This window comes from Ochotona curzoniae, unplaced genomic scaffold (assembly GCF_017591425.1).
Source record: "Ochotona curzoniae isolate NIBS_2020 unplaced genomic scaffold, NIBS_Ocur_1.0 contig_3520, whole genome shotgun sequence".
NCBI lineage: Eukaryota > Metazoa > Chordata > Mammalia > Lagomorpha > Ochotonidae > Ochotona > Ochotona curzoniae.
In genome coordinates this window covers 26,232,301-26,259,489 of record NW_024465894.1, presented here as the reverse complement: position 1 = coordinate 26,259,489, position 27,189 = coordinate 26,232,301, and positions in this window count along the sequence as shown.

The window sequence follows — 27,189 nt, the reverse complement described above, 5'->3', positions numbered from 1 at the left end:
CAGAAATGTTACACCAAAACATCAAACATCATCAAAATGAAACTAAGGTAAAAATATCAATATCAAAGTAGATAAAATACAAGGATAAAACAGCAATCAAAGCGGAAGAATAACTAATGGAGGAAGTATTATTCAACAAAGAGAATATAACAATAAACAAATTTATGTCACAGGCAACCTGTCTTTCAAAATTCAAATAAGCAAAGCTAGAAATAGAAGACATCTTTGCCAAAGAATAATAAGAATGTGTCTCTTGATGGATAACTTCTGAATTCCAAACATCAAATACATAAAAGTGGGAAAAAATAACATGCATTATTGAATATTATTTGTAAGTAAACTCAGTTTATTGCAACTGTGTTAGGGCATGGCTGCTGTAGCCGGTGAATAGAGCGTTGTCTCTTTGTCAGTCGGAGAGAATAAATGGACATCGCCCTTGTTTTGATGAGAAATCTACACTATTGATCATACATGTACAAACAGAGCATTGTTTAAACATTTTATTCATTTACTTCCGAGAGAGACAGAAAGAGAGCTTCCTTTTGCTGCTTCACAGATTTCTGTGGAAGGTCACGAACTCAACCCAGGTTTCCCCCTTGAGTGACAGTTACCTGCTACCTGACCCAGCTCCACTGTGTCCAGGGTGTGCGTCTACGGGAGAGTAGCTGGAGCTGTGACTTGAGCTCAGGCACGTTGAAATGGGAGGAGGCTTAACATCTGACCCACAAAGAAACTCTTTGAATATCCCAAATAGAGATATCATAGCCCATATTCTCCGATTAGATTCAGTTGTGCCATAAATAAGCTATTAAAAAGGCCAGAAAAAGCATTAAGTCCCTAGCGGTTAAAAATATTCTTATAAATAAGCACTAGATCAATAAAGAAATTAAACTGAAATTACGTACTCTATAAAGTATTTGGAAAATAAAGATAAAAAGAACATTTGGTACAAGAATCTATGAGTGTAATTAGAGCTGCATTACAAAACAGTAAATTTTTATTGCTTTTATTTTTTAAAAAGAACCACAAGTAAGTGTACTTAGTTTTCAAATTAGGAAATCAGGAGGACAAACACAGTGAGCCAAAAAAGAGAAGGGGGTATACAATCATAAATTCTCAAAAATAAGTAGTAGAAGGAATAGAAAACATCAATCCAAAAAGTCTCATTGATGCGATGAATAAGACTGTCATCCATTATTAGTTAATGAAAAATTTTCAATCTGTGGCATGAACACAGGCACCATGGCTCCGTGAGAGGTTTAAAGATTTGCTAACTCATTTTATACCAATGCATTACAATGAATTTTATTGTCTGGAAAAGCATAAGCCGACCAAATGCATTTAATAAGAATTAAAATATTTTATTTGGCAAGTAACCAGTGAATTGGTTGCAAAATAACTAAGCACCTATTATTAAAATAAACATCACCAAGTAATGGATTTTTGATCTAATTATTAAAATGCTGGTTGAGATGCCCAATCCCATATGAGAATACCTGATCCCAGTTCCCAGCTACAGCTCCTCATTCAGGTTTTCTGTTAATGGGGATCTCAGGAGGCAGTAGTGGGTGGCTTACAAACTTGGGTCTGGGATCAATGGGTTCCTTTCTGCTTTGGCCTGGCACAACTCCTCCTGTTGTGGGACTTTTGGGCTTGCCCAAAGAATGGGTAATCTCTCCCCATCTGTCTCTCCACCCTCTCTCTCTGCTTTTCAAAAGAATAAATAAATACCTTTTTCTAAAAAGTCAATTGTCTTGAATCTCGTGTACTTTTTAAAGATGTGAACATTTCTCTGTAATTTACATAATTAGAGACTGGGAACCTATATCACGGCTGCTATAATTAATTTTATTAAACAGATAATTGTTATACCAAAAGATGATAAGGTTCTCATACAAAATCAGTTCACTCGCAGCTATAGGTGTACGTTTTAATTTTAAAAATACTTTTAGATGTGATATTTTTTAAGTAAGGGGTTAGCAAAGACAATTCAGCTGACCAGTAGAAGCATGAGAATGTTACACCCAGGTGATAAAATTTTGGATAGTATCATATCGCTTCCTTCAGCAAGTAATGAACAGAAGGATCAGATGAACAGCTACCAAGAGGTGCTTTCTGAAGCCCAGCATCCCTCCCTCTTAGAATTTCTCAGTGCCATTTGAATGGAAGAAGTCACCTTGAGAAAGACTATTTAGCTTAATAGAACACCTGAGAATAAGTGGAATAACCCTGACACCAGCTCCATTAAAATGGGGGAAAATGAGTGATATTTCTACTTTTACTACTGAAACTGAACATGTTTCCCAGTACTCATTGATGTCAAAAACTTATTAAATGAAATACCATAAATAGGATAAAGCAAGGGACTCAATTAATTATCCTCATACAAGTCTGAGAGGCACAATCAAAACAGCATTAAAACAATTCATGAAAGTTTGGGATGAGAAGGATTGAATAAACACATAAAATCAACCACCTTCCCCCTCAATTGAAATATTAAATTAGAAATGAGAATAGATGATCTTTCATAATAGTTACAAAAAACAGTCACTTTTTAAGGAGTAGATGAAATGTGAAAGATATAGACAAGAGAAAAGTTATGAAAAATTATTCAAGGATATAAAGTAAGAGATAAATAAGGTGAGAAGAAGATCAATTTTCTAGCCTAGATTGGAAGACTAGTAGCTAAAAATACACTCACCTGAATTTAATATATACATTTAATGTGATTGCAGTCTGACTTGAGTCTGATCAGAAAAATGTTTAGGTTCTGTTGGAAGACTGCATGCTTTTGAGGAAGAATAAAGATCAAGGATTTGATGTAGCATTATTATAAATAGAAAAGGCTACTCTAGTATTTTTTTCCTACAGGTACTGTAATTACTGCAAACTTGGTGGCTTACAAGAAGAGCTCCATTCCTTCACAGTCTGGAAGCCTGAAGTCGGACATTAAGGTGACATCAGGGTCCAGCTACTTTGGAAGGCTCTGGTGTGGAAGCTGTTGCTTGCCTCTTGTAGCTGCCAGTGATTGCTGGCATTTTCAGATTTGTGGCTACACCATGCCCGTCTCTGCGTCCTTGCACGTGGCCTCCTTCTCTTGTGTTTGTAATTGCCGTTCCTCTGTATGGACCCTGTTGATGACATTTCACTCTCCTCTCGGTAGTGCTCTCTCCTGTCAATATCCTTAGCAACATCCTATTTGCAAAAATCCTTTTTTTTCCCCCCAAAGAAGATAGATTTGCAAGCTTCAGGGATTAAGGGATATCTTTTGCAGGACCACTTTCTTTTTGTAAGTCACTATAATCTCTTAAGCATTTTGCTGAAATAGCTGGCACTGGAGGTCATTGTGTTAAAGGGTGTAAACTTGACATGGGCAAGTAAATGTTGCATGTTTGTGCTCATATATGGAAGTTATGAAAAGAATCAGATAATAAATAGTGACTCTGGAGGCTGGGAAGGGTGGGGAGAGGAGTAGGGAGAGATTGGATAATATATTCCAAAACAGAAAGTCATGCATTTTTCTTTTCAACGGCATGGTGGAGTAGTTATCGTCCATAATAATGTGTCTGATTATGGAAAAAGAGAAGCTTTAGAGATCCTATACATATTTGTTAAAGTATTTCACTGGGCCCCATAAAAACGTGTAGTATTACCTACTGATAAGAAATTAAAACAAAAATGGAAGATACTAAAAAAAAAATAGAAGATACTTTATTGATCAGTAGGAAAATAGGTCACTGAACAGTGTGTTTCAGAAATAGAGCCAAGGGCTTTCAACATCTTCCTCAAAGATGAGCCCTGTCTAGTGCCCGATGCCTCCAGAATTGGGATGTAAATAAGCCTCTTAAAAATAAACTACCTAGTGCCTTGGGATACAGGCTGTTGGTGTTGGATCAGCTCAACTCTGGACATTGCAGCCATTTGGGGATTGAAGCAGCAGATAGGATGGAAGATCTTTCTGTCTCCGCTCTTTGTAAATCTGCCTTTTCAAAACATGAATAAATAAATAAATAAATAAATAAATAAATAAAGTTGAAAAAATACTGCCCAACCTTCCATTTTATTATAGCAATGGAAAAGGAACACACACACGCACAAAACTTACAAATATCTGTAACCACATTGGGGAATATCACAGATAGCTGGAGTCAAAAAATGTATGTAGAGGTTGTTTCCAACTGGCATGGTAATTACAGCATTTTTTTTTTTTCCAAATGAGTACTTCTAACTTTATCATCTAACCTCCAGTTCTTTATACGGTCTTGAAAGTGTTTTTTTCTTTTCATTTTATGTTCCTAGGTTCTGGAATTATTTTGCTGAATCCCACCAGTGAGACCATTAAATTCCTTACAGAATATGGGTTAAAGGGCCCTTGAATGAAAGAAAAGCACAATTTCCCAAACGAATATTCCTCATTTCGGACACATTAAGCCCTGGTAAGATCTTATTTCCTCACTGACTTGAATATTAAATCAGCAGCAGTCTTGGGAGAATGAAATTACAGAGTGGAGGGACTGGAAGAAGCGAGGCCAAGCAAGATCAATATGACCTGCTATGTCCCCCAGCTTGCCACTGTAGACTAGGAACGAGTGCCACATCCCTGAACGCCCATTGCTCTTTTCCTGCATGAACCCACTGAAGGACAGGTTTTCCTTCGTGATGCCAGTTAATTTCCCTACATCTTAGTGACATGAAGCTGTCAAGAAAGTGCCAGACCCACATTATCCACTTCCAACATCTGCCACTGAGTCTTTCCAGCCAGATTTAGCCAAGCATCATGATGTATTGCAGTGAAGGTCTCAGGTACGAGTTCAATGACTACCCTGATGGACCAGAGGGCCACTTGTATTCAGCAGGTTGGCTAAAGGCACAGGAATCAGGAGACATGCTGATACAGGTTTGCTGTTTAAAAATGACTCTAAGAGAGCAGGAGCAAAAATGACCTCAGGCTGATAGAGTGTACACTTGTCCCCCAGTAGGATTAGCTTTAGAGGGAAGTTTTGTTGGTGTTCACATAGTTCAGAGAAAATTTCCCTATTCCATGTCAGTGAGACAATCCTCCGACACTCATCTGTAGTCGCGTATCAGGGCTTTGGCTTTTTGTTCTATCACAGATGCAGTTCATACGTCCTAGGGCGTCTGTGAGAAATCACCTCCTTGCTTTCCTGAATCACAGAGAACTTTTACCATAACCTGGGCAGCTAGGTTTGGGTCTAACAAAAATCAGACTTGCGTTTCCCCCAAAAGTAGACCCTGGGTCTCGGTTCAGATGCTTGTTAATGATGTCTAAGTTTCCATGTGGAAGACAGTAACGAGGGGTAATACCTCAGGTGACTCCTAGAGGAAGTGCAGGGCATGCTTCAGAGTTGCCCCATCTCAGTGCGAGAAGCTGAGCAGGGCTCCTGTCATTCCTTTCCTCATTGGCTGAGGCCTGCTGCTGGAGGTGTGTGCACCCCAGGCCCGGGACCCTGCCTGGCAGGAGCAAAGAGAAAGCCCTCGGAGGAAGACTTGGCAGCTGCTTACAGCAGGTCACCACTAGCTAGCACTGCTACCATCTGCTACATCGACCTTCTGGGGGGATAGTTCACATCTTCATTCTCAACTAATGTACTTCATAAATAGGTTCGGGCTTCTCATGTGACCTCACCAAGATAATGTAGATATATATTATTGGGAAGAGTGCAAACAGTAAATTTATTCATTGATCAGCACTTTGCTTTTTTTAGTTCTAATATGAAGGGAAATAATAGTTTTAATTAAGCTTCTGAGACTTTTTTTTTGTCATTACCTCCTCAGATATTTAGAGTGGCTGGGTCCTGGATTTAGAGTTAAAGACCTATGCAACTAATTCCACGTATGACATTTAAGCTCCCATTACATCCATGGCAGAAAATGGGCTCCCACAGACACCTACTTTTCAAACAGGCAGGTCATTAGAGCTGACAAAGAAATTAAAATATGCAGTGCGTATGCAGTGAGACTGTAAATTACTGTAGTTATCCCAATCACAAAAGCTGGCTGTTGACATATCCTGCCCTTCTCTGTACTTCTTTATAATTTCTAAAATCTAGCTCTAAGGACAGAGACATTGTAACTAAACATATATACAAGCTTATGTATATGAAGATTGATGTGAAGGACAAAGTGACAGAGTGAGACAGATACTCTCCTATCTGTTGGTTCACTCACCAAATGACCATGAAAGCAAGACTCTCCCAAGGTTTCCCATGCTGTTGGCAGGATATATCTTCTTCTGCTTTATCAGACACATAATTGGATAGCTGGATGGGAGGCTTAGCAGCCAAGACTGTGATATGAGATGTTGGTGATGCAAGTACCAGCTCGAACCTGCTGTGCTTCAGTGCAGCCCCAACAGCATTTAGTGCTGGTGCCACAGCAGGCTTGCTGCATCACGGTGTGAGGCTTGTGCTTCTGACAGCAGAGCTCAGATCCCAGTTTCCCTTCTAAGAGGTAATGTCGTTTATGGGTAATTACAAAATCACCTTGCTGCATTTGATTTATTGGAGAAATTTCAATCAAGATTTCAAGATCAGTCCAGGCAGATAGCTGTGGTGATCATGTGTAATGATTTATTGAATACTGCCAACTCCATTTCCTTTTCTCAGGCTTGAGTTGGTGGATTTGGGGAGTGTGTCAGATGCTGTCAGGACCAGGAGGATATTTGGTGCATCCTGAAACTCAGCACACGGCACTTTTCCTTTTCCTTCTGGTTAATTTCATTGATTGTGTTTGCCAGTGGAGTGCATGGGTAGGTGGAGTTTAATTCTCTAACTCCTTTTTGTAGTTGACTGGCAGTATATTGAATGTTAGAAGTAACACTCACCAGGCCTGAGTTATGATGAACTTAACGATTGAACAACCTAAAGTAGACTTATTTTGTAGTGATACTAATATAATGTTTGCAAATCTTGTTTAATGATTGCAGTATAATTTACATAAGGGTGAATGCATGAATATCAAGTGGAGGGATAAATAAGTGTATACATCCCTGCAATGCAAACTTACATCACAGCAGGAAGATGTCAACACCACAGGAAGTCCTTCTTTAAAGAAAAATATTTACTTATGTATAAAGAAGGAAGCGTGATGGAGAACAAGAGAGAAAGCGAGAGAGAGAGAGAGAGAGAGAGAGAGCAAGACAGAGAGATCTGCCGTAGGCTGCTGGTTCACTCCCCAAATGGCTGCAACAGTGACACCATGTATCAGCCCCAGTCGAGAGTCCTGAGCACGTCAGGTGGCAAAGGGCTCCAGTGCTGGCACATCCTCTCCTGCTTTCCCAGGCACATCTGCAGGGAGCTGGATGGAAAGTGGAATAGGATTCTACAGACTGGCACAGAATGCGGCCTTTGCAGGCAGCAGTGGAAGTGGCTGCTGTGCCACAAAGCTGGTGGCACAAACTCTTGAATCTTTCTAGCCAACTTCTTCCATGATGAGCCGATCATTTGTATAATCTTTTATTATTATTATATTAATTATTATTAATCTTGAATTCCTTTAACAGGAACTTGCAGTTTTTTGCCTTTAAAAAAAATCAAGATTCAAACCTTTATTACAAATTGAAAGTGAAGTTCTAAAAGTTTCAACTTGACAAGGTAGGAAACAATGTAAAAACCCTAAAAGGTGTATTGAGAAAAAAAAATAAAACAGATCTTTTGTTTTCCCATTTTGTGTTTTAAATAAAACTGCATTTTTTCATGACCAAAAATAGATATTTTAGGCAAAAACAATGATAACCACATGCCACATAGAGAATGCAGATAGTTCTGGTAACCTGGCCCACAGACAGAAGGGCGAGCACTTACCGTCTTTGGCTTCAGTCTGGTTCATTTCTTGCTGCTGAAATTTCCTATTTGTTTTTGCTTGTTGGGAGACTGAAGCAGATGATGGGAGGGATGTTAAGCCAGCTGCATTTGCACAGACCCTCCCTGCTCGGGACGGGCCGGTTCTTAGCTGGTGCCCTGGCTGCTTTGGTCGCTATGTCATCTTGTGTGTTAGGATCTCCAAGCAGTGTCTGTGACGCTGCCAACCTCCGTGCCCCTTTCTCCTTCAACAATGGCATACCCCACATTCTCTCCATCTCCCTTACTCCCTGCAGTTACTCTCCATGACATCTTGGGCACAAATACCTTTGCTGCCATTCCTGTTGATGGAACTATATCTGTTCTGACATTGGACCATTTCATTGTTCCCCAGCTGACCTTGCAATGCAGGCAAAACCCATGTGTGGCCACTGGGTCACCACTCCCTGCGCCTGCACCAGTGGTACTGCAAGCTAGAGCAGGGGTGGGTGATTGCTCTCTGACTGCAGGCATGGTGACAGAGCTGGCGCCAGCAGCTGTGACGCCTCCCGGGGGTGTTTCAGCAAGGAGACCTGGGATTCCCTGTGGTTGCTTTCCACTGCCGCTACCGAACGAACTCACTCTTGTTCTTTCTAGCCTCACAGTGTTGCTTGTTCTTTGCTATAAATAGACAGAGGGTGTATTTTTTGTGTCCTGGCTTCTTTCACTTAGTAGTATAATTTCATGTTTGAGATTCAACTGTATAATTGCAGATAGCAAGTTTTCTTTTTTCATCTTAGTGCTGGATACAGTTCCTTTTTGTGAATATGCCACTGTTTATTATTCTTCCAATCTCCTGTTGATGACGGGTTTTTGGGTTGTTTCAAATTTGGGGCCAGAATGAATGAAGCCATTATAAATATTTTTGTAGAAGGCTTTTTGTGGGCACATGTTTTCATTTCTTGGGTAAAAACTAAGTAGTGAATTGTTAGGTCATAAGAAGGGTTTGTGTGTAAATGTGAACCGTTTTGTAGTTTAGACATATTTGCCTGAGAATGTATGATTAAAAGTGATTGATTTCCACAGATCACTATTTGCAGATAAAACTTCCAGTGTTCCAACTTGACTTCAACATACTGTTTGGCAGCCCGGGGTGGACAGTCTTGGTGCAGGGGCTGGTGAGGCTCAAGGCATAGGCCACTGGGAAGAGTACATCCAGCCTGGGCATTCCTGAGCTTCAGTTATCTTCCTGAATTGAAGGAGGACCAATGCCATCAACCAGTGCTTACCGTGTTATCCTGGTGTCTCGGGCAAGTCTTTCCTCCCGCTACAGCCTGTGTGAGCAAGAAATAATTGCTGGGATTACTCACAGATTAAGTGTGTGGTGGCATGCAAGTTGGAGACACTCGAAGTGCCCCCGATGCCCCAAAAATTCATAGTCCAGAAAAGGGCAGCATGATGGCTCAGCAGTCTAGTCCCCTGTCTGCCGATGCTGGCCTCCTAAATAAACATGGGTTCTTGTCTCAGCTACTCCTTGCTTATGGTCTGAGAAAGCAATGGAGAATGGCTCAAGTCTTTGGGTCCCTGCAGGCATGTAGGAGACCTGATGGAGGCTGCTGCCTCTTGACGGTATAAGCTGCCTCCTGGCATTTTAAGCCATTGCAGCCATTTGGGGAGTGAACCAGAGAACGGAAGATGTCTCTCTCTGTCTCCTTGTCTCTGTAAATCTGCCTTTCAAATAAAAATAAGTCTATATAAAAGAAAAAATTGCATTTAAAGTAATGATGGTAGAATATTCACTCCCAGCTCCATGTTTTCTCTGTACTAGTTTGTAAGAAGTTACATAAGTAAGTCTCCCAATTGGGCCTCCCCAGTGTTGAGTTTTTGTGGTGAGATGCCATTTTGTTCTAATGCCTGTGCAGGAAGGGAGCAAGGAGCGGAGATCAGCCTGTGGAACCTTAGGCATTGGTGTCTAATAGGCTGGTGGTGAGCTGTTCTTTTAAATTCCCAGGTGTTCAGGTAAGATGTGTAAAACTCTTATCCATTACTGTGAAACAAGCCTTAAGCTTGTGCAATCAGTCTGCATGACTGTGTATGTCACTGTCATATCATCGTGTGACCTTGATTGGTCCTTATGACTGGGTTTTGGCAAGTTCTCTTGGGCAGTTTTACTTGGCGAGTGCGATGTTAGAATTTTCTTCCATTATCCAGGCGAAATTAAGTGATTGAGCTTAAGTATTTTATTGTATTTTGGTCTGAACTCTCTTAGCCTGTCGATTGCCCACATGAAGATGCCCTGATTTAACTATGTGGGAATTCTGGTACCTAATCTTCACTCCAGCTGGCCAGTCAACATGACTGCAGCATCTGGAGAGGAACTTGAAGTGGAGCAGGCTACTGCCCCCTTGTCATCGGTCCCTGAATGGATTGTCTGCAGCTCCTGGCCTTCTCTCTTGAACTTTCTATCACTAATGAAGTACTGCCAGGTTGAGAATGCGGCCTCGTTTGGAATATTTGAAAGATTAATTCATGCTGTAGATGTCTGGAAGGTAGAGGGCTATAACTCTTCACTTGTGGGTGTGCCAGATTGTGACTTTTACCCAATATTGGTTTCCCAAGGAACAGGTCCTTGTGTTCTAGAAGCTATTAGATGTCAAGACTCACTCCCCTCTTTGGATGAGAATTGTGGTCTTTTAAAATCAGCATTGGGTTCTGAGTTACTTCAACAGTAGTTTTTAAAGCAAGAATCCTTGTTAATGTATTTGCCTGATATTTTGTCACCATATGTCCCGACTTGCCCAGTGAGAATGAAAGCAGCAGGCAATTTAATTTGTTCACAGTATAATCTTGGGTCCCTTTGAATGAGAGCTTTTAGCAGCTCTGCTCCGTAATTGCAGAATTTATAACCAATATCTACTCACAGTGCTCTCACTGTCTCTGTTTAAATAAAGCAAAACTTTCTAGGTTAGCTGGAGTATCTGAAAGGGTAGGGGTAGGGTAGGAGAGGGTTAAAACGTGGAAGAAATGTTGACCCTGGTGGGGAGGGTGGGAAGACAGACATATTCATACTCAGGTGCTCCTGTTTCTGAGTAGTCAGAATAAGGGAAATAGAGAAAATGATAACAGTTAAAGAAAATATTTGAGGAGCAGCACAGAGAAGTATAAGGGGAAAAATGACAGCAGAAAGGGAAGAGTTTGAAGGATTCCTGGAAAGAATGAATCAGCCTATTCTCTCCTATTGTTGCCCCCACTTCTCTGTAGCTGCAGTGAAGTTAGTGGCTTTCTTAACTCAGGGGTGTCCACATACATTATGTGTACTTCATTGTATGGAAATATTTATTTACCCTTAGTTGGGCTTCACATAATTCCAGATTCAGTAATTGATACATACAATGTTCCTTTGCTGTGCTGGCTGACAGTCTTGGTTCAGGGATTTAGGGCCCTAGGGAGGAACTGGGGACATTCCCATGGCAGTTACAGATAACCCCTTAAGTCCCTTGGTCGCTAGACTTCCTTGCATTTGCCATATCTCCAGGATGTACACTAAGATCAGGCATTTTTTGTTACTTATCATTTATTAGCCATAAAATGGTGAGTCCATCTGCAAGAATTCCTGTAAAAGGGAAGTGGAGGGAAAGGTGAACAGATTCATGAATAAGATTTCATTTTGGACTTCCCAGGGGAGTGGGAAACCCTGTCCCAGTGTTTTTTCTATGGGGCTATAAAAAGATTCCCTGGTAAAAGATATTACAGCATGGGGTACAAGAAATTCTGTGAATCCCAAGGCTCTCAGCCACCCGTGTTAAAGATAGAAAAAAACAGAACAAGTCAACAGTTTTGGCTTTCAAGGGACAGGGTGGTGGAGGTGGTGGTGGTGTTGGTGGTGGTTGTGGAGTTGGTTGGGAGGAAGTGGTTGATGGTACCACACACACACACACACACACACACACACACACACACACACAATCTTAAAGTCAGCAAGCTAACAGTTGTCATCTTCTTGCAGTTCGAAAATTCAGGTTGAGTGAGTAGCTGGAATTCTGAGGCTCTCTCTGCCATCCCTTGTGGAATCTTTTTGTTTGTGTGGTTGGGAAATGAATGGCACTATCTCTTCTCACAGCCAATCCTGGGGTCCTCATGTGGTGCTTATATTGAAGAAATCTAATACAATGTTTTTTACTTTGTTCTGAGAATTGCAGTGTATCCATGGAGAAGGGGTTTATTGGTAATTAAATTCAGGAGGCAGGATTCATGTGTTCTAAGATACAGAAATGGCCATTGTGCCAAAACAAAACTTTAACCCTTCACTACCGTAAGGTGTTAAAGTCTTTATGAAGGTAGCATGAGGCAAGCAAGTTGGGAGGGGTCTGGGACTATGATAAATTTGAAAGCTTGGGGTGGTCACAGGAGTATGAGAAAGTTGGAATAGTCAAAGCTTGCGTTAGAGAAGCAGGGAACTGAATCAATATTGGGCAGGATCTAGATGGTGAACAGCGGATCCATAAGCTGGGCTGGAGACAGAATTGGGATCTCTCAGCTGGATGACAGGAAGCAAGTGGATGATGCTTGCTTTACTTCCCAAGCCAAATCTGGAGTCTAGCGTATCACTGATACCTAATAAATACTTAGTAGTTGAATGAGTGAACTGTGCAGTATATTAAGACTTGTTCTAAAGAACCGAAGGAATAAGATAAACAATTACTAAATTCATGGCGCAGTGTTTCTGTCCACCCCAGAAACAAACAATGATGGTTTTGTGCAGTGGAACATGAGTTCTAATGTGCACTTAGCTTCCAGGCTGGGATGGTGTGGAATGGCCCTTTTTCGGGCCTCTGACCTTTCCATTGCTGCTGGTTAGATGCAGGATTATTATTTGAACCTGCCAAGGGAAAAGATTGTAGGGCAGGTGCTAATGGTTCCAGCAAAAGGCATTCAAAAGGGCTAGGAGCCATTTTTATTAATTCAGTGGCTCTGGGAAAACTCACATGTCAGGGCCACATTTAAAGGCAAAGATTGAGAAAAATTTTTGGAGTTGATATTTGTGCCTCTAAATCTTGTGTGTTTGTGTGTTTATGATAGTTTGAGATAGAGAAAGAGAGAACAATTACTTTTGGAGATTAGAGACCTACAATGATGTAGGAAGGTGGCAAGAGAAACCCAAGGACAGAAGGAATTAGAGGCAGGCCTATTGGAAGCTCCATCCATGCTATTAATCACAATTGCTGTTGCAGTTCTTGCTTGAATAGTTGAAGTTTCAGAGGTCTGCTTTTGTTAGAAAAAGGCGAGATTAAAAGAAGGAAGAAGAAAAACACCCTCAAAATTGAAGTACTCCTGAGCAAATGACCATCCCATCATTGTGAAGTCATAAACCTGTCTACACTTGCAACTGTAGAATGAGCATGGAAAATGCAGCCCAGCCACCAGTGGGTGTATTGAGGCCACTGGATTGTGGCAGGATATTTTGGTTACCAGCATTTTGCTGAGATTCTGTCATGTATCCATGTCTATGAAGGTAGCTGACAGTGTGATGACCAAACAAATTATTTATGGATCCAGACCTTACTAAGAAGGTGCTTTTTTTTATTGCTTTTGCTCATATCCAGCCGAGAGCTTGGCCAGTTTCTTCCCTGGCTCCTCTGCCCCACCTTGAGCGTAAACAGAAATAATTATAAATTATCCTGCAGACTAGTCAATAGGAAGTCTTCCAAACCCGGGCTTTAATTCATCTTGGGTGATAGTTCATTTCACACAGCACCAGCAGACAGGAATAACTTATTTTAATTGGCCATCACTCGTGATCCAGAGTGTCGTCTACTTTAGAAGTGACACTGCCACTTTATCGTAACTGTATTTCTGTGGCTCACAGTTATCTAACCAAAGGGAGTAGATAAATTTTTCATAAATCATAAAAGTATAGAGAACAATAAAATGGCTTTCTTTCCCCTGCTCACTCCAGCTTTTTTCATACAATGCCAAAAATGAAAAAGACTGTTTGCTTCAATGACCATCCAGCTACGTGGAATTCCCCCAAAGAAGATGGACCGCAGAGATGAAATCCAGAGAGACCATGGTCACAGCCTCAGGTTGGGAAAAGGAACAAAGACGCCTTTCTCCAAGGTTCTTTGGCCCTTTGTTGGCACGGCTGACACAAGGAAGATTCCTATAGTCCGAAGAAAAGCTTGGTTGCTATAGTCTCTGTTCTCTCTCCCTCTCTTTTTTAAAGAAACAGCCACTTAAAGAGTCTTAGGGGCATCACTTCTGTAATGGCATTCAGAATCATGTACCATTTGAAGGCCAGGGAAACAAGTGCCAGCCCAGGAGTGTGGGCGGTGAAGGCTCCCGTTGGAAACCTCTGCAGCTCCATTAAGATATGGACTGAAGACTTGGCAGGAGTAACCCGGATGTCATCCTCTTTGTTTCCTTTTGACCGAGAGCTTTTTTTTTTTAAGGGGCTGCAATGGGGAATGAAAGGATGGCATACCCGTTTATTGCCAAGAACTGCTTTGTGATAGTCAAGATTGCGGTGGGCAGATTGATCAAAACGGGGACAGAGGAATCATGTTGACTTCTCGCACAGTGACTCTGATGCCCCGAGGGCGAGCGCAGTGTGGTTTCCTGTTCCTTCAAAGTGTTGGTTTCCTCTTGTCCTCCCCTGTGTTCTCTGCACTTGAAGCTCTGTGGCATCTGCTTAGACGTCTATGCCTTCTCCCTGTGGAGTGGAGCCAGTACTTAAAAAATCTGTATTTGAGAAATAGAAACACACACACACACAGAGAGAGAGAGAGAGAGAGAGAGAGAGAGAGAGAGAGAGAGCGCTTGCACTCATTGGTTCACTTCCTACATGCCCACGATGGCTGGGGACTGAACCAGGCTCTTGCTGGGAGATGTGTGCTTGTGTAAGTTCCCACTTGGATGTCAGGAACTCAGTTGCTTGGTGGGGTCTGCACAGCAGGAAGCTGAAGTCACAGGCTGGAGTTGGGCATTGAATCAAGGCAATCCAGTATGGAATATCAATGTCTAATGTTGACCGCCCCCTCCGCCCTGCCCAGGAGCCACTTCTGATTCCACCAAAGTTTGTTTTAGCCATGTGTATCCAGATTACAAGATATCGTCCCAGTGCATAGTTTGGAGGTTTTCAACTAAATGATGTGATTTTCAAGGAAAAGGAGCACAATTACAAAGAAGATGCAAGTGTGTGTGTATGGGTTGTGGATATGCTTGCATATCAAAGGGTTTCTATCCTGTCGGTTCTGAGTGACGAATATGTAAGCAAAGTTTAACAGTGCCTAACAGCTAACTTTGCGTGCACACAGGCCACTTAAGAAAATGTGTGTGTGTGTGTGTGTGTGCGTGTGTGTGTGAACACAAGAAGTTCTTATCGTACACAAGGTTAGAAACACTGTGTTTCAACCAGGTGTTTAAACATGGAACATATTTTCCTCCTTAAGGGATTGGGTGATTCTCTCTGTTCAAACAAAGACAAGACAGCTGCATGATAATGTAGTTAGCAATTAAACAAACAAACAAATAAATAGCATGGTCTCAGGTTTTCTTCTAGGCTATCCAGAAAGTCTCTTTGGAGGTACTGGATTGCTTTCTTAGAAGCCTAACTCCTCTTTTCTCACAGAGTTTCTGAGCAATTGCACATCCCCCGGCTCTCCCCAGGGCACAGCACTTTCTCACCAGCTCAGCCTTGCAGAGAAGTACTATGTAAAAAGGAAACCATCCCAGAAATCTAAGGGAGGTGCTCACATTTATTGTCCTTTGATGTTTTCGTAGAACATGTGAGTGATTGTACATAAACATGATTAGAATTTCTACATATGTATTTAGGAATTTTAGCTAAATATAGATGCGACATAGCTGGGGTTACTTACTGTATAAGAATAACCATCCTTATGTACAGCTGGTATACTTTAATTTGAAATACTTCCCTGCAAAATCTTCTTACAGAATTATTAACTTAGAAATCTCTTAACACAGTCCATTTCACTCTTGTATGTCATACTTAGCCACTTTACTCACTCCCCTCCTAATGAGTAATATCATTTAGCAATGGATATCTGATTCATTGAAACATACAGGAGTGGATAGCTTTTTAATTCTAATTGAGCAGTTGTTTGGACTGTTTGGCTGTTTTCTGGAGCTAGAACTGCTAAGTTTTGCTGGCTCTGTCTTTCATCGTTTCATTTTAGTTTTCACTTACTAGGAGAGCTTTTCTTTACAGACTAGGTTGGCAACAGATAGAAACAATAGAATGGTACAGTTATGCAGCTGAGCATGCTGGGAGACACCTGAAGAGTTGTGATGAAGATGTCTGGAAAGTTTATTGCTTTTAATTTGCACAGCGTTTGCTCTCCCGCTCCTCTAGTTGTGGGTGTTAGATCTTTAAGGGAACTTGACATTTAGCTTTGAAATGAATACACATTTTTAGGTTCTTCTTAACAGCCAGAGTAAGTTTTCATTGGTAATTTAGCAAATGTCAAACTTCTCTTCTAATGTAGATTTGATTTACGCAGCCAAGCTTATTATTCTCATTACTGAGATGCCGCAGAACTTGGTGGCTTTCAAACTCTGGCATCCACTGTCACTGTTTATCCTCGAAGACCCTGAGCCTCCAAGGAAGCCCTGCACCTCACGCTCCTTGTTTTGTAACCTTCTTGCCACTGTCCATTCTCATCCACTCTGGCTTCTGTCTACCTACACCAATAGGATGACATTGGGTAAAAAGAATAGCTTTTTTCCTCTTTTTTTTTTTTTTTCTGATTCCTACTTGTCACACAGAGAAAACTAACTTTGGTTTAAAAAGGGAGATATATACATATTTATTTGAAAGGAGAAGTAAAAGAGATGGAGATCTTTTACACCTGGTAGCTGCCAAGCGGCCAGATTTTGTCCAGGCTGAAGCCAGGATAGTCTCCTCTGTGGGTGAGCATCTAGTCTCCTGTATGGGAAGAAGGCTCCCAATACTTGGGCCCTGGCAGGGAGCTGAATCAGAAGCAGAGCCGCCAGGACTCAAACTAGCATTTCATCTTGGTCTCTCATGTGGGTGGCAGGATTGATTGAAGCAACTGAACATCCCCCTGCTCTCCCCAGGGCCCAGTCAATGGAAAATAAGCATGAACGCAAATAAGGGCTTCATTATTTTTAAAATTTAATTTATTTAAGTGGAAGAGTTATATAATGTGTAAGGAGGGAGGAAGAAAATGAGGAGTAGGAGGAGAGAGAATTTTATCTACTGGTTTTCTCTCTAAATGACCAGGGATGGACCATGCTGAAGCTAGGAGCCTCAAACTCCATCTGTATCCACTGGACCACAATTCTGGCCCTATGGACTTTTTAATATTTCTTATTGTTTTAATTTTCCTGTTGAATTGTTCAGAAATCAATGGAAGCCCACCATCTGGGGGGAAGCAAGATATAGAGAAGCAGAAAAAGAGACATCTGTTGAGCCTCTGGAATCACTACATCTAAAAGTTTACTTTTCCTTAGTTTTACTTTCACCAGTTTGAGTTTTCTCTTACTTGCAACTGAATGAGATGCAACTTCTCCCCATGGGTCAGTGTGGGGACATGAGATGAACATGTGGTGTGTTCAATGTAAGATAGTTGAGACATATCTCGGTGGGGATTATCACTACGTGTAAGGAGTTCAGATCATTGAGGAGGAGGAGGTTTTGCCTTGAAGAATGTTGAGGATTTGGGGAGTCAGAGAGGGCTGCATGAGAGAATTTATTCTCTGCTTCTCCAGGATACATCATGGTCTCTTTTGGATGGAATTCTCACTTCATTAATGTGTTAACACTTCTTATCTCAGGATTCTTTGTTTGGATGACTTGCTATCCTACTCTCTAGCTCTTGGTTCAGTCAACACTCATAATTTTTCATTACCACCTCCATATACAAACAATTCCCAGATCTATTTTTCCTACCAAGACATCAGTTTTGAATTCTAGGCCACATTTCCAATTAGCAATAATGTACACCTTTAAGTCTCAGAGGCTTCTCTCATTTAATTTACTCAATTACTAAACTGGAACTCATCACCTTCCCTACTCTTTCCCAGATCATAGCCCCAATTTTGACTAATGACACAATATTATACATAGGGCCATTGCTCTTTCTGCCCTCCTTTGTGGGGAAGGGTGACTAACTAGGATGAGTGACACGAGCCCAGCTCCGTGGTCCCATCTAGGTTCTGATGTGGTTTTATGACAACTGAACCACTTTTTCTCTGGATTGAGGAATCAGGAAGGGAGCATATATTTAATACAATAGTAACTCAGTGGGAAGTAATATTCACAGCTCTGTTTCATCTATCATAAGAAACCTACCTTCAAAAGACCTGTAAAAAATTACAAAAGGCATGCGACCTTATTTTTTCACTTTGTAAATGGTTGCTTTGTACTGATTTGGGTTGACAGGCTAATTTAACAGCAGTGACTCTATCAGTATCATCATCACCACCATCATCATCATTATCACATCTTTATTGAAAGCCTGATATGATGTATCAGCCACTGTGCCAGGTAATGGAGTTTCAAGGAGGCATAAAGACCTTGAGGAGCTTATAATCAAGTTGGAAGTCAGAGTAACTACATTTATGAAGTAAATCATAAGGCAAGACTGCATGTGCTTAGTGCTAAATGAGTAGCAGTGATGTTAGAGAGAAATGGCCTCCCTAAGATAAATGTAATGGAGTATAGGAAATATGGATATAGCCTGCATTAGGGACGTATAGACTCTGTCTAGGTATAGACTATAACACTGTGAAGGCCTTTAGGGTATAGACTGTCTCCTTCATTCTATAAGCAAGTGTGGCACCTTATTCCTGAAGATCTACACTCCATGTCCCTGAGCAATGCTCCCACCCGATTTTCAGTAGGACCTTCTCTGTGAAACTGGGCAACCCTGTGACTTGGTTTTGCCCACAGGATGTGGCAGGATGTCCCAGGCCTGTACCTTGGGGAGAACAAAGAAATCTACACTCGGGTGGAAGCTAGACATCACCTGAGAGGGTCAGACTGCATAGAGATGACCACGCTGAATGGAAGGGCAAGTTTGCCACATGGAGAAGCTGTAAGGATGGAGGGATGGCCAGCCCGCTGTCAGTCCCCTTGACAGTTGGTATGCAAATAGAGCAGTCATCTCAGGCATCTAGCTGAGTGATTACGTTTCTATGAGACCATCTCTTACTCTACCTGGTACCAATTGAATGAGAGACTTTCCATGGAAACTTTCCAATCCAATCCAGCCCACTTACAGAAACACTGCTGCTTTAAGTTGTTCCATGTTGAAGCTCTTACAGAGCAGTAGATCCCTAGAATGAAGAGAAAACCGAGACTGTGGAGGCTAGGTGAGCTCCCCGAAGGCATATGCTGTTTATGATGGAACCTGGAAAAGAGCCATGTTCCTGGATTTCCACTCATCTACTAAGGCCAATGAGGCGCTTCATGCATATCAGCATTATTGAGGAGGAGGATGCTAAAAGAGAACCTTGGGCTGCACCTTCAGAAACTCTAATTTACGATTTGATCCTTTGCATGTCTAACAAGCTCCTTCCTGGAGGGTGTTGATAATAATAGTTTGCTGGTCATACTTTCAGTAACCATTCCTTGGAGCAGGTCTGAGCTGCTCTGCTAGTACAGTTAAGCAAACGCTAGCATCTGCTGGTGTATTGTTGTGTAGCCTCACAATTCCAAGTTTGTTGCATTTCCAGGTAAGTAATTGAAATGCCCAAAGTGACAGGCCTTGTTCAGGAAATGCCCAGTTGCAGCTGAGCCCAATTTCATCTTCTCCAGCTGCAGGCTGAAGCCCATATGGTCTGTGAACTAGACACCCTTATCTGAGCTTGGCTTTCTCCGGGCCTGACAGCGTGGGTTTTGTAACCTTGTTACCAGAAGCAATTAGGGGCATCATCCAGATTTTCAGATCCATTTCCCGAGGAGACACACACGTTAGGAATCTCCCACAGTGAATTTAATTAGCAGAAAATGTGGCTCAGCCAGCGACCTGCCTGCCTTGCAGATAAGACTCCTGACTGCCCAGTGATAGGAACTCCCTTTTCTTTAAAAAAAAAAAAAAAAAAAAAAAAGACAGGTTCCCTAAAGGGTGGTGATGAGTCCCAGCCAGACCTCAGGTGGGAATCTGTACTTCATGTACAGATTCATGTAGCCAAACAACTCACACTTCTTCTATTCAATTTTAAGTCCTTGCCTAGGCAGAGATGCTGGTGAGAAAGAATAATGGCTTTCAAATGACAGCGTTAGGCACTTCCCCAGTGTACCTGGGCCATGTCGGCCTCTGGTGTGTTTATGCAGATGTTTTGAATGTGATATAGTGATCATATTTACTTCCGGAATTGTTAATGAAGGTTATCTAATGAGTATTTATATCCTACATTAATGGTGAATATGCTGTGAATTTGCTTTTGAATTATCACTGCTTAAAAGCTGTAGGATTACAACATTCTTTCATTGTGTGTGGGAGTTCAAAGATAACCTTGTTAGACATTGAGGAAAGTCATGGGCAAACATTTGCCAAGCACTGATGGGTGAGTAGGCCCCTCGTCTATAGAATATTCATGCTATTTATTACAATACCTATTAGATACGAGAAATTGATTGAATATGTTTCTTGTAATATAATCCTATATGAGGATTAATGAATATATTAAGTACCAGATGGTATAATTTGGCACTGACTGAAGTTATTGGTAAACAGAATTTTTAATGTCCCTCATGTTTCTGGTTTGGACTAATTGATTGATGACCAAAATTTAACCAGGGCTTTTGAAATAGTGGAGTCCAAGTGTTTGGGCTGGGTGGTTATAGTATTATGTTACTTTGACTTCTAAGGAGAGGATTTAGTTATGGAAGGTGAGTCACTATGTCAGCGAATGCCTCTTTTTTTTCAGTTTTGCTGCCAATTCGCGTTACAACAAATAGTAATATTTAAAGGTTATCCAATCTCTTCATCACTTCCAAATTGAAAGGGCATTATTTAAAAAAACAAATCGTCAGTCATACTAAAAAATTATACCTAGTTGCTTCTGTTTGCATGTATTTGATCATTATTGGAAAGACAGTGCGTTTCTCTTATATTTATTGGTGATTTACTTCTCTTTCCTGGCCTGTTCCTGAGTGTTAACCTATTTTCCATCGGCGTCTTTGCTTTTTGTTTTCATTGATTAGAATGGGGTTTTGTTTACTAGAAGTCGCTGAGCCTGAGGCCGTGAATGATGTCATGAACTTGGGTTTTGAGGGCACTCAATGAACTGTGCACATATGTCATGAGGCCTGTGGAGTTGACTAAACAAAAGGACCTTGGGAAACAATGGTAGGTTTCCGTGAGCTTGGCCTGAGCGGTTGCATGGGGTGGTAAATGAAAAATGCCTGTAAGAGATGGGTAGCAAGCCACTCTGTAAAGAAGTTTTCGGTAATACATTGCTTTAATTTACATTCACTTTACAGTCCATGCACTTGAGAATTATTTGGTTGGGGTTGAGTTTTAGTAGTCACTGAAAGCAGTAAGGTTGCTTGCAACAGAGCAGAAAGAGCTAGGCAGTTTGTTAATGCGCTGGGGCTGTATTGCAGCCACGCTAAGCAGGGCTAATGGTGGTGCAGTCAATGAACATGCAGTTCTCTGGCTTTGAGGGGTATTTGTTTTACTGAGCCAATATGTTTTTTTCTAGTTAACATTTTCTTGAATGTTCTGCATGCGCCTCTGTTTGAAAGGCTTTCTTAATACAGCTTGAAGGTGCAGTGGAAGGAGACAGTTTTGCCAAAACAGTCTTAGTGAATGAAATTCACAATATCTAATTATCCATAAAACTCAATTGCACCAAACTTGCATATATTTTGGAATATGGCAGAACCGAACAAAATTTCGACTTCATCAAATGTGTCAGTCCTTGTCCTTGGCAGTCCCCAAGGAAACCTTAAAGGGGCCTGGCCATTTCACTTGCTTTTTATCATGATGTTCCCTACTTCTATCACATTTATTAAGCTTGGAGTGACATAAGTATTCCGGTTATTTAAGTCCGTGGAAAAATATCCCTGTATTTGGTGGAAAATTTAGTTTGTTACTACTGGGAAATTTGATTTATCTGTTTTAAGCAACCATCTGGAATAAGTTTATTCATATTATATGTCATACATATATTTAAGCTGCAATATCCAAATCCTTAAATCGCATCCTTTTGTAATTTTATATATTATATAATGACAATTGCCAACACCACAATGAAGTGATTACATGGCTTTCCAAAAATGGAAACAGTGTACAACAAAAAGATTACAATGTATAATGAACAAGTTCATTTGGTGGAATATAAATGTGTGGTGAATAATGAAATGCATACACGATGAGCTGAAAGAATCTTCTGTCATTAGAAATGCAATTACAGTGTGTTGAAATTACCAAGGTCTAACAAAAGTAAATAGATAGATAGTTATTCAACTAAAACTAGATCCAATTCATTTGTGAAAGTTTCCCTTCACTGTGCCATAAATACATCAAGTAACTTACGGTTAATGAACACTGTGGAAAAATGTTGATAATGTGAGTGTGGACGTGTCTAGTTTTTCAATCAAAGAAGCCATGTGTGTTCAGGTCTGCTCTGTATACCATTTTAAAGTCCTACACTAGCTTTGGGTCTTCTATTATCATCTGCCCTCACACCCACTCTTTGTTTCCTCCTATTTTTTTCCCTAGAAAGATCATTTTATAAGAAAGGATCTAGGAACACAGTCACCCCAAAAAGATAAACTGATGAAATGCCAGCACTGCATGTAGGAGGCATAGCTGGAACCTTCCTGATGTTGGAGTCTTATCAACAGGAGTTGGAATACCAAAACTCCTGTTTACTGTTTGACCTTGGGTGAGTTGCTTAGCCTCCCTGAGATTTCTTTCATAAAACAGAATATTCTTAACACCTCCCTAGCGTTTTGGTGAGGATCCTCTAATGTGTTGTATACATTGTTCTTCTAGAGTGTATTGCTCATAGTGGATGAAGTTTGCCACTTCTTTCCTGTTCTGTACTGCTGGCTCCTTCCTTTTCCTAATCACTATGTGGTCTTCTGGTAAAACTGATTTTTATGTCTTCTTCCTGTTGTATCAGATAGAATATTTCAGCTACTGGTAGCATGTGAGATAACTCAAGATGTTAGTGGAAAATGGAATTAAAAGTCACAGTTGCTTTGGTATAAAAATCGTTGCAATCTATCCACAGGTTTTTTCTTTATTTTAATGACACACATTTTTCATGAACCTTTTGAGAACTCCTCAAACATATGATGTCAAAATCTTTATACTACAAAACAAACTTGTTTTTGATTCCATTTTCCCATGAGCCTTTTGAAGTGCCTTCATACCCAGCCAAGTGTATATTAAACTATGAGAATGTATATCGTATGAAATAGCAACTGGCCTGAGGAATGGTGGTTCCAGTGAAGGACGAATGGCTCTATAGTATTATTAAGATCCTTTCTTCTGCTCCATGTCTTAGTCACACAGGTGCCCATGACACCATGCAGCTCAACAGTAATATGGCTTTCCTGAATCTCTTTTTACCAAGTTCCAAGTTTTCCCTATCCGAAGTCTTCTCCAAGTGGACTTCCTTCCAGATCCCACTGGCCACAGCCAATGCATATACCAATGTCTTAGTGTCAAAGGAGACATGAGAAAGTAGGATTCTTGTTTTGTTTTTGTGCAAAAGGATAAGGGCAATTGGGAACCCTCCCAAGAGCCATGATAGTCATGTTAAGTTTGTATCTTTATGTGGGAATTATGGAAATAAAGGGAAGTAGGTGGAGGTGTGTGAGGTTACGAGTAACAGATCATTTCAAGGACACTCACAGGAATATTTCTCAGAAAGTGAAATTATATATATTTAATATGTATCATGGATTAGAAATAGATCTGCACAATAAAAAATACTCTCCAGATATTTCTATGTTTCTTCTACTGCACCAAGTAGATACAGATCTTCTTGCCCAAGTTCTTTCCTGAAGAGTTTTAGAGGTTTTTGAAGAATCTGAGAGTGTGTCTTAATCTTAGTTATAAGTACAAACCAATCATCTCAGGATCCAAGCTGGTGGGCCATGGATAGACAGACAACAGGGAGGTTATGTTCATTCCTCTTTTACTTCCGATAACTCAACAACAAGATTTGGGATTTGGGGAGAGTACCCAGACATTTCTAAAAGGGCCAACTCCAACTATTTCTCTTTATTTACTTATTCTACATTAAGAACCTACCATGAAAGAGAATTGGACTAAATATTGGAGGTTCAATGGGAGAACAAGATAGTCTTTGTACTCAGGGACCTTCTGATTCAGTGAGAAATGCAGCTAGGCAGTTTCACACAATTCATTTTTTTGCACTCTGGACCAGTCAACTATTCTATTCCATGCTAGTGTGAGTATGGCAGAAGGGGAGTGCCAGATGATTTCAGCAAAGATGGCTGTAGGGGTTGCAAAGTCAATGAAGAAAGAAGAGGGAAGAATATTCCAAATTACAAGATTATCATAAATTTCCTGATTGGTATCCTTATTTATTTTTGACATATATGCCCTATCATTTTACAACAGCCAAGCAAGGAAAGTAGGATTGCAAAGTCCTTTCCTGCATTTCACAAAGAGATAACCTGAAGTATTAGAGGCTAAGAGACTATCGAAAACCACATGGAAAATGGAGTTGTTATCCTGGGAATCCAGGCAAGGTAAGTGTTGAATGTGTACTTTTTTAGTCAACCATTTCCTCAGGGAGCCATCTGGCTCTGAGAACCAGGGTTCGAGAAGGTGACATGGAAGACATACTGCCAGCTTACATAGAGAAGTGCTACATCTTCTGACGCAATGTTGTCATCCCTGTTAGCTTCCTGCAAATGCAGTGATTCTGCAAGCAGAAAGCTCAAACATTTTTCTGCAGTTATACTACCCCCAGAGCTAAGCCCAGCGCAGGCTGCTAGAGAGTGACTGCAGATCTGCTGAAGGTTTTGTAAGGAGTTCAAGAAGACCCCTTGGTCTAGAATTTTGTGAATGTTTGGTTAAAGTGAGAGCCAATTTAGAATACAGTGTATCATAAAATCCCACTGTTTTGGAACCTTGCTTTATGTCATTGATATCCCACTATATCTTTGTGTTTTTTTTTTAAATATTTAGTTGCTGCACTTAGCAAATAAGATACAGGTGTTATTGCTTAAGTTGATTAATTAAATTTCTTCATTAGACAAAGGAAAAGAGTCAGAATAAGAGAGAGAGGATTTCTGTTTGCTGGTTCACTTGGCCAATGTCCAGGGAACCATGTGGATGGTAGGGTGTACCTTAGCTGGATGCTAGAATCAGGAATGGAGCTGGATCTCAAATCCATCACTCTGATATGGGGTGTAGTCACCCCAATTGGTGTCTTCACTGCTATGCCAAAAGCCTGCTCTGTAAGACACATTTTCAATTTAGAATTTTGAATTCTGACTCAAAACCTTGCTGTGTTTGGAAGCTTTTCTAAATTCAGTTAACTCTCAGAATTTTGGTTTCTATTATTCTGGTTTGAATGTATCACTCTAAGTTCCTGAGTCGGGAAAGTTGATCCATAGAACAGCATTAGTAGGAGGTGAAAGTTTTATGATGTGTTTAAACTGAGTGGACTATACCCTAACGCGTGGATTAAGGGCAGTGACCTGTCCGTGAGTTCCCTGTGAAATGACTAGTTCAGTACCCCTTTTCTTCTCTCTTGCCGTTTCTTGTCCTGCTACCATGTGAGTACAAGCAACAAGGCACAATGTGCAAAGCACTTAGTTTCCAAGTGCTGTTGTTGGATTTGGCAGTCTCTGGAACCAGGACCCCGATCAACTTCTGTTCATTGTAAGTTTCTGAATCCTTGGGGTGTCTTATCATGTCATGAGGACAGATAGGGATCTACCGAGAGAGCTTTCTCAGTGTTATTCACAGTCAGATAAACTGATATTTGTTGTTGATGTGTCAGGCGGATCATCATCCTTCTCTCTTCCTTTTTTACTCCTTTAAGGCACCTGCAGATTTTCAACCAAGGATGCCTTAAATTTGCAGAGCTGTTGGTTTCACAGCAATCCAAGGTATGCATAGAGTCGACTTTTTTTTTTTTTTAATTTTACAGTGCTCAAATCAATCAAATAAGAATCTTTGCGGGCATACTTGTGTCTTTGTGCTCTCAGGTCTTTCTAACGTGTAGCTGGGATTAAAAAACAAAACAAGCAAGCAAACAAACAAAAAAACCCTAAAAAACGAAAGAACAAAACCATTTGACTGGTTCTTCTCTTGCTTAAATGAGCAGACAAGCCTCCTGGGTTCCTGAAAAGAATTCCATTGTGCTGGACTGGAGCACCAGAGAGGTTCTTCAACAATCCCTAGATAATTTCAGTGCCTCTGCCCTGGGGATCAGATATTGAGTACCAAGAAGAGCTATGGAGTGAGATTCATTTGAAGGGCAGGAATTTTGTTTGCCTCAAACACAGGGCAATCAAGATAGTGTTCCTACATCCTGGTGCTCGACTCTTCTGAAATAAATATTTAGGAAAGTGGACTGAACTCAAACAACCAATATATGTATTTGCTTTCATTCTTTCTTCATTCCACAAAGCAATAGCAGGGAGGTGTGGGACCGCAAAGGAAGAATCCAGAGTTCCAAGCAGGGCACATTGCCAGTAACCAATGGCTAAACTGAGGCTCCTGCTGTACAGTGTACGTGAACCTTCCGGGACACTGCTGGTGCTCAGATTTTATGGGATACTAGGCTTAGTTCCTGAAGCTGCTGTCAGCTTTCCTAGGAGCCCAGCACAGAGAAACCCTTTGAGTTTCCTGACAATACCTGAAATCTTCAACATGCAAAAGTTAGGGATGGGCTGCAGGTGAGGCTACTTGTCCTAACATCCCTCACCCAGCTTTTCTGATCAGCAGGTGTAGGTAGGATACTGAGGGCTTGAAATCAACAAGCTCCCATGTGATGCTACTTGTCTTGATCATAGGCCTTTTAAAGCCAGCAAGGAACCATGATCTGAGAGCTTGCTCAAACATTGCCCAAGCCTGCTGGAAAGCAAAGATCCTTGGAGATTCCTGCTCGGCTGGAAAGAGGTAGGAGGGTGGACATGTCAGGGGAGGGTTTTGTCTCCACTCAATCCACGGAGTTAAAATGGGAACAGCACTGAGGGTGACTCCACAGGAAATTGGGGTGCAGGTGTGGGTCTCGAGAGGGAATTTCTAAACATCGTTAGCCATATGAAGGAGGGTGATAGGACACCCTCATTCCAAGCTACAAGACTGTACCAACCCCTTGTCTAGACTTTGCTAAATTGTAGCCCCTGAGCCTTCCTGCTCCCAGGGGATAGCATTCTAGGGGAAGATGGATATGTGAA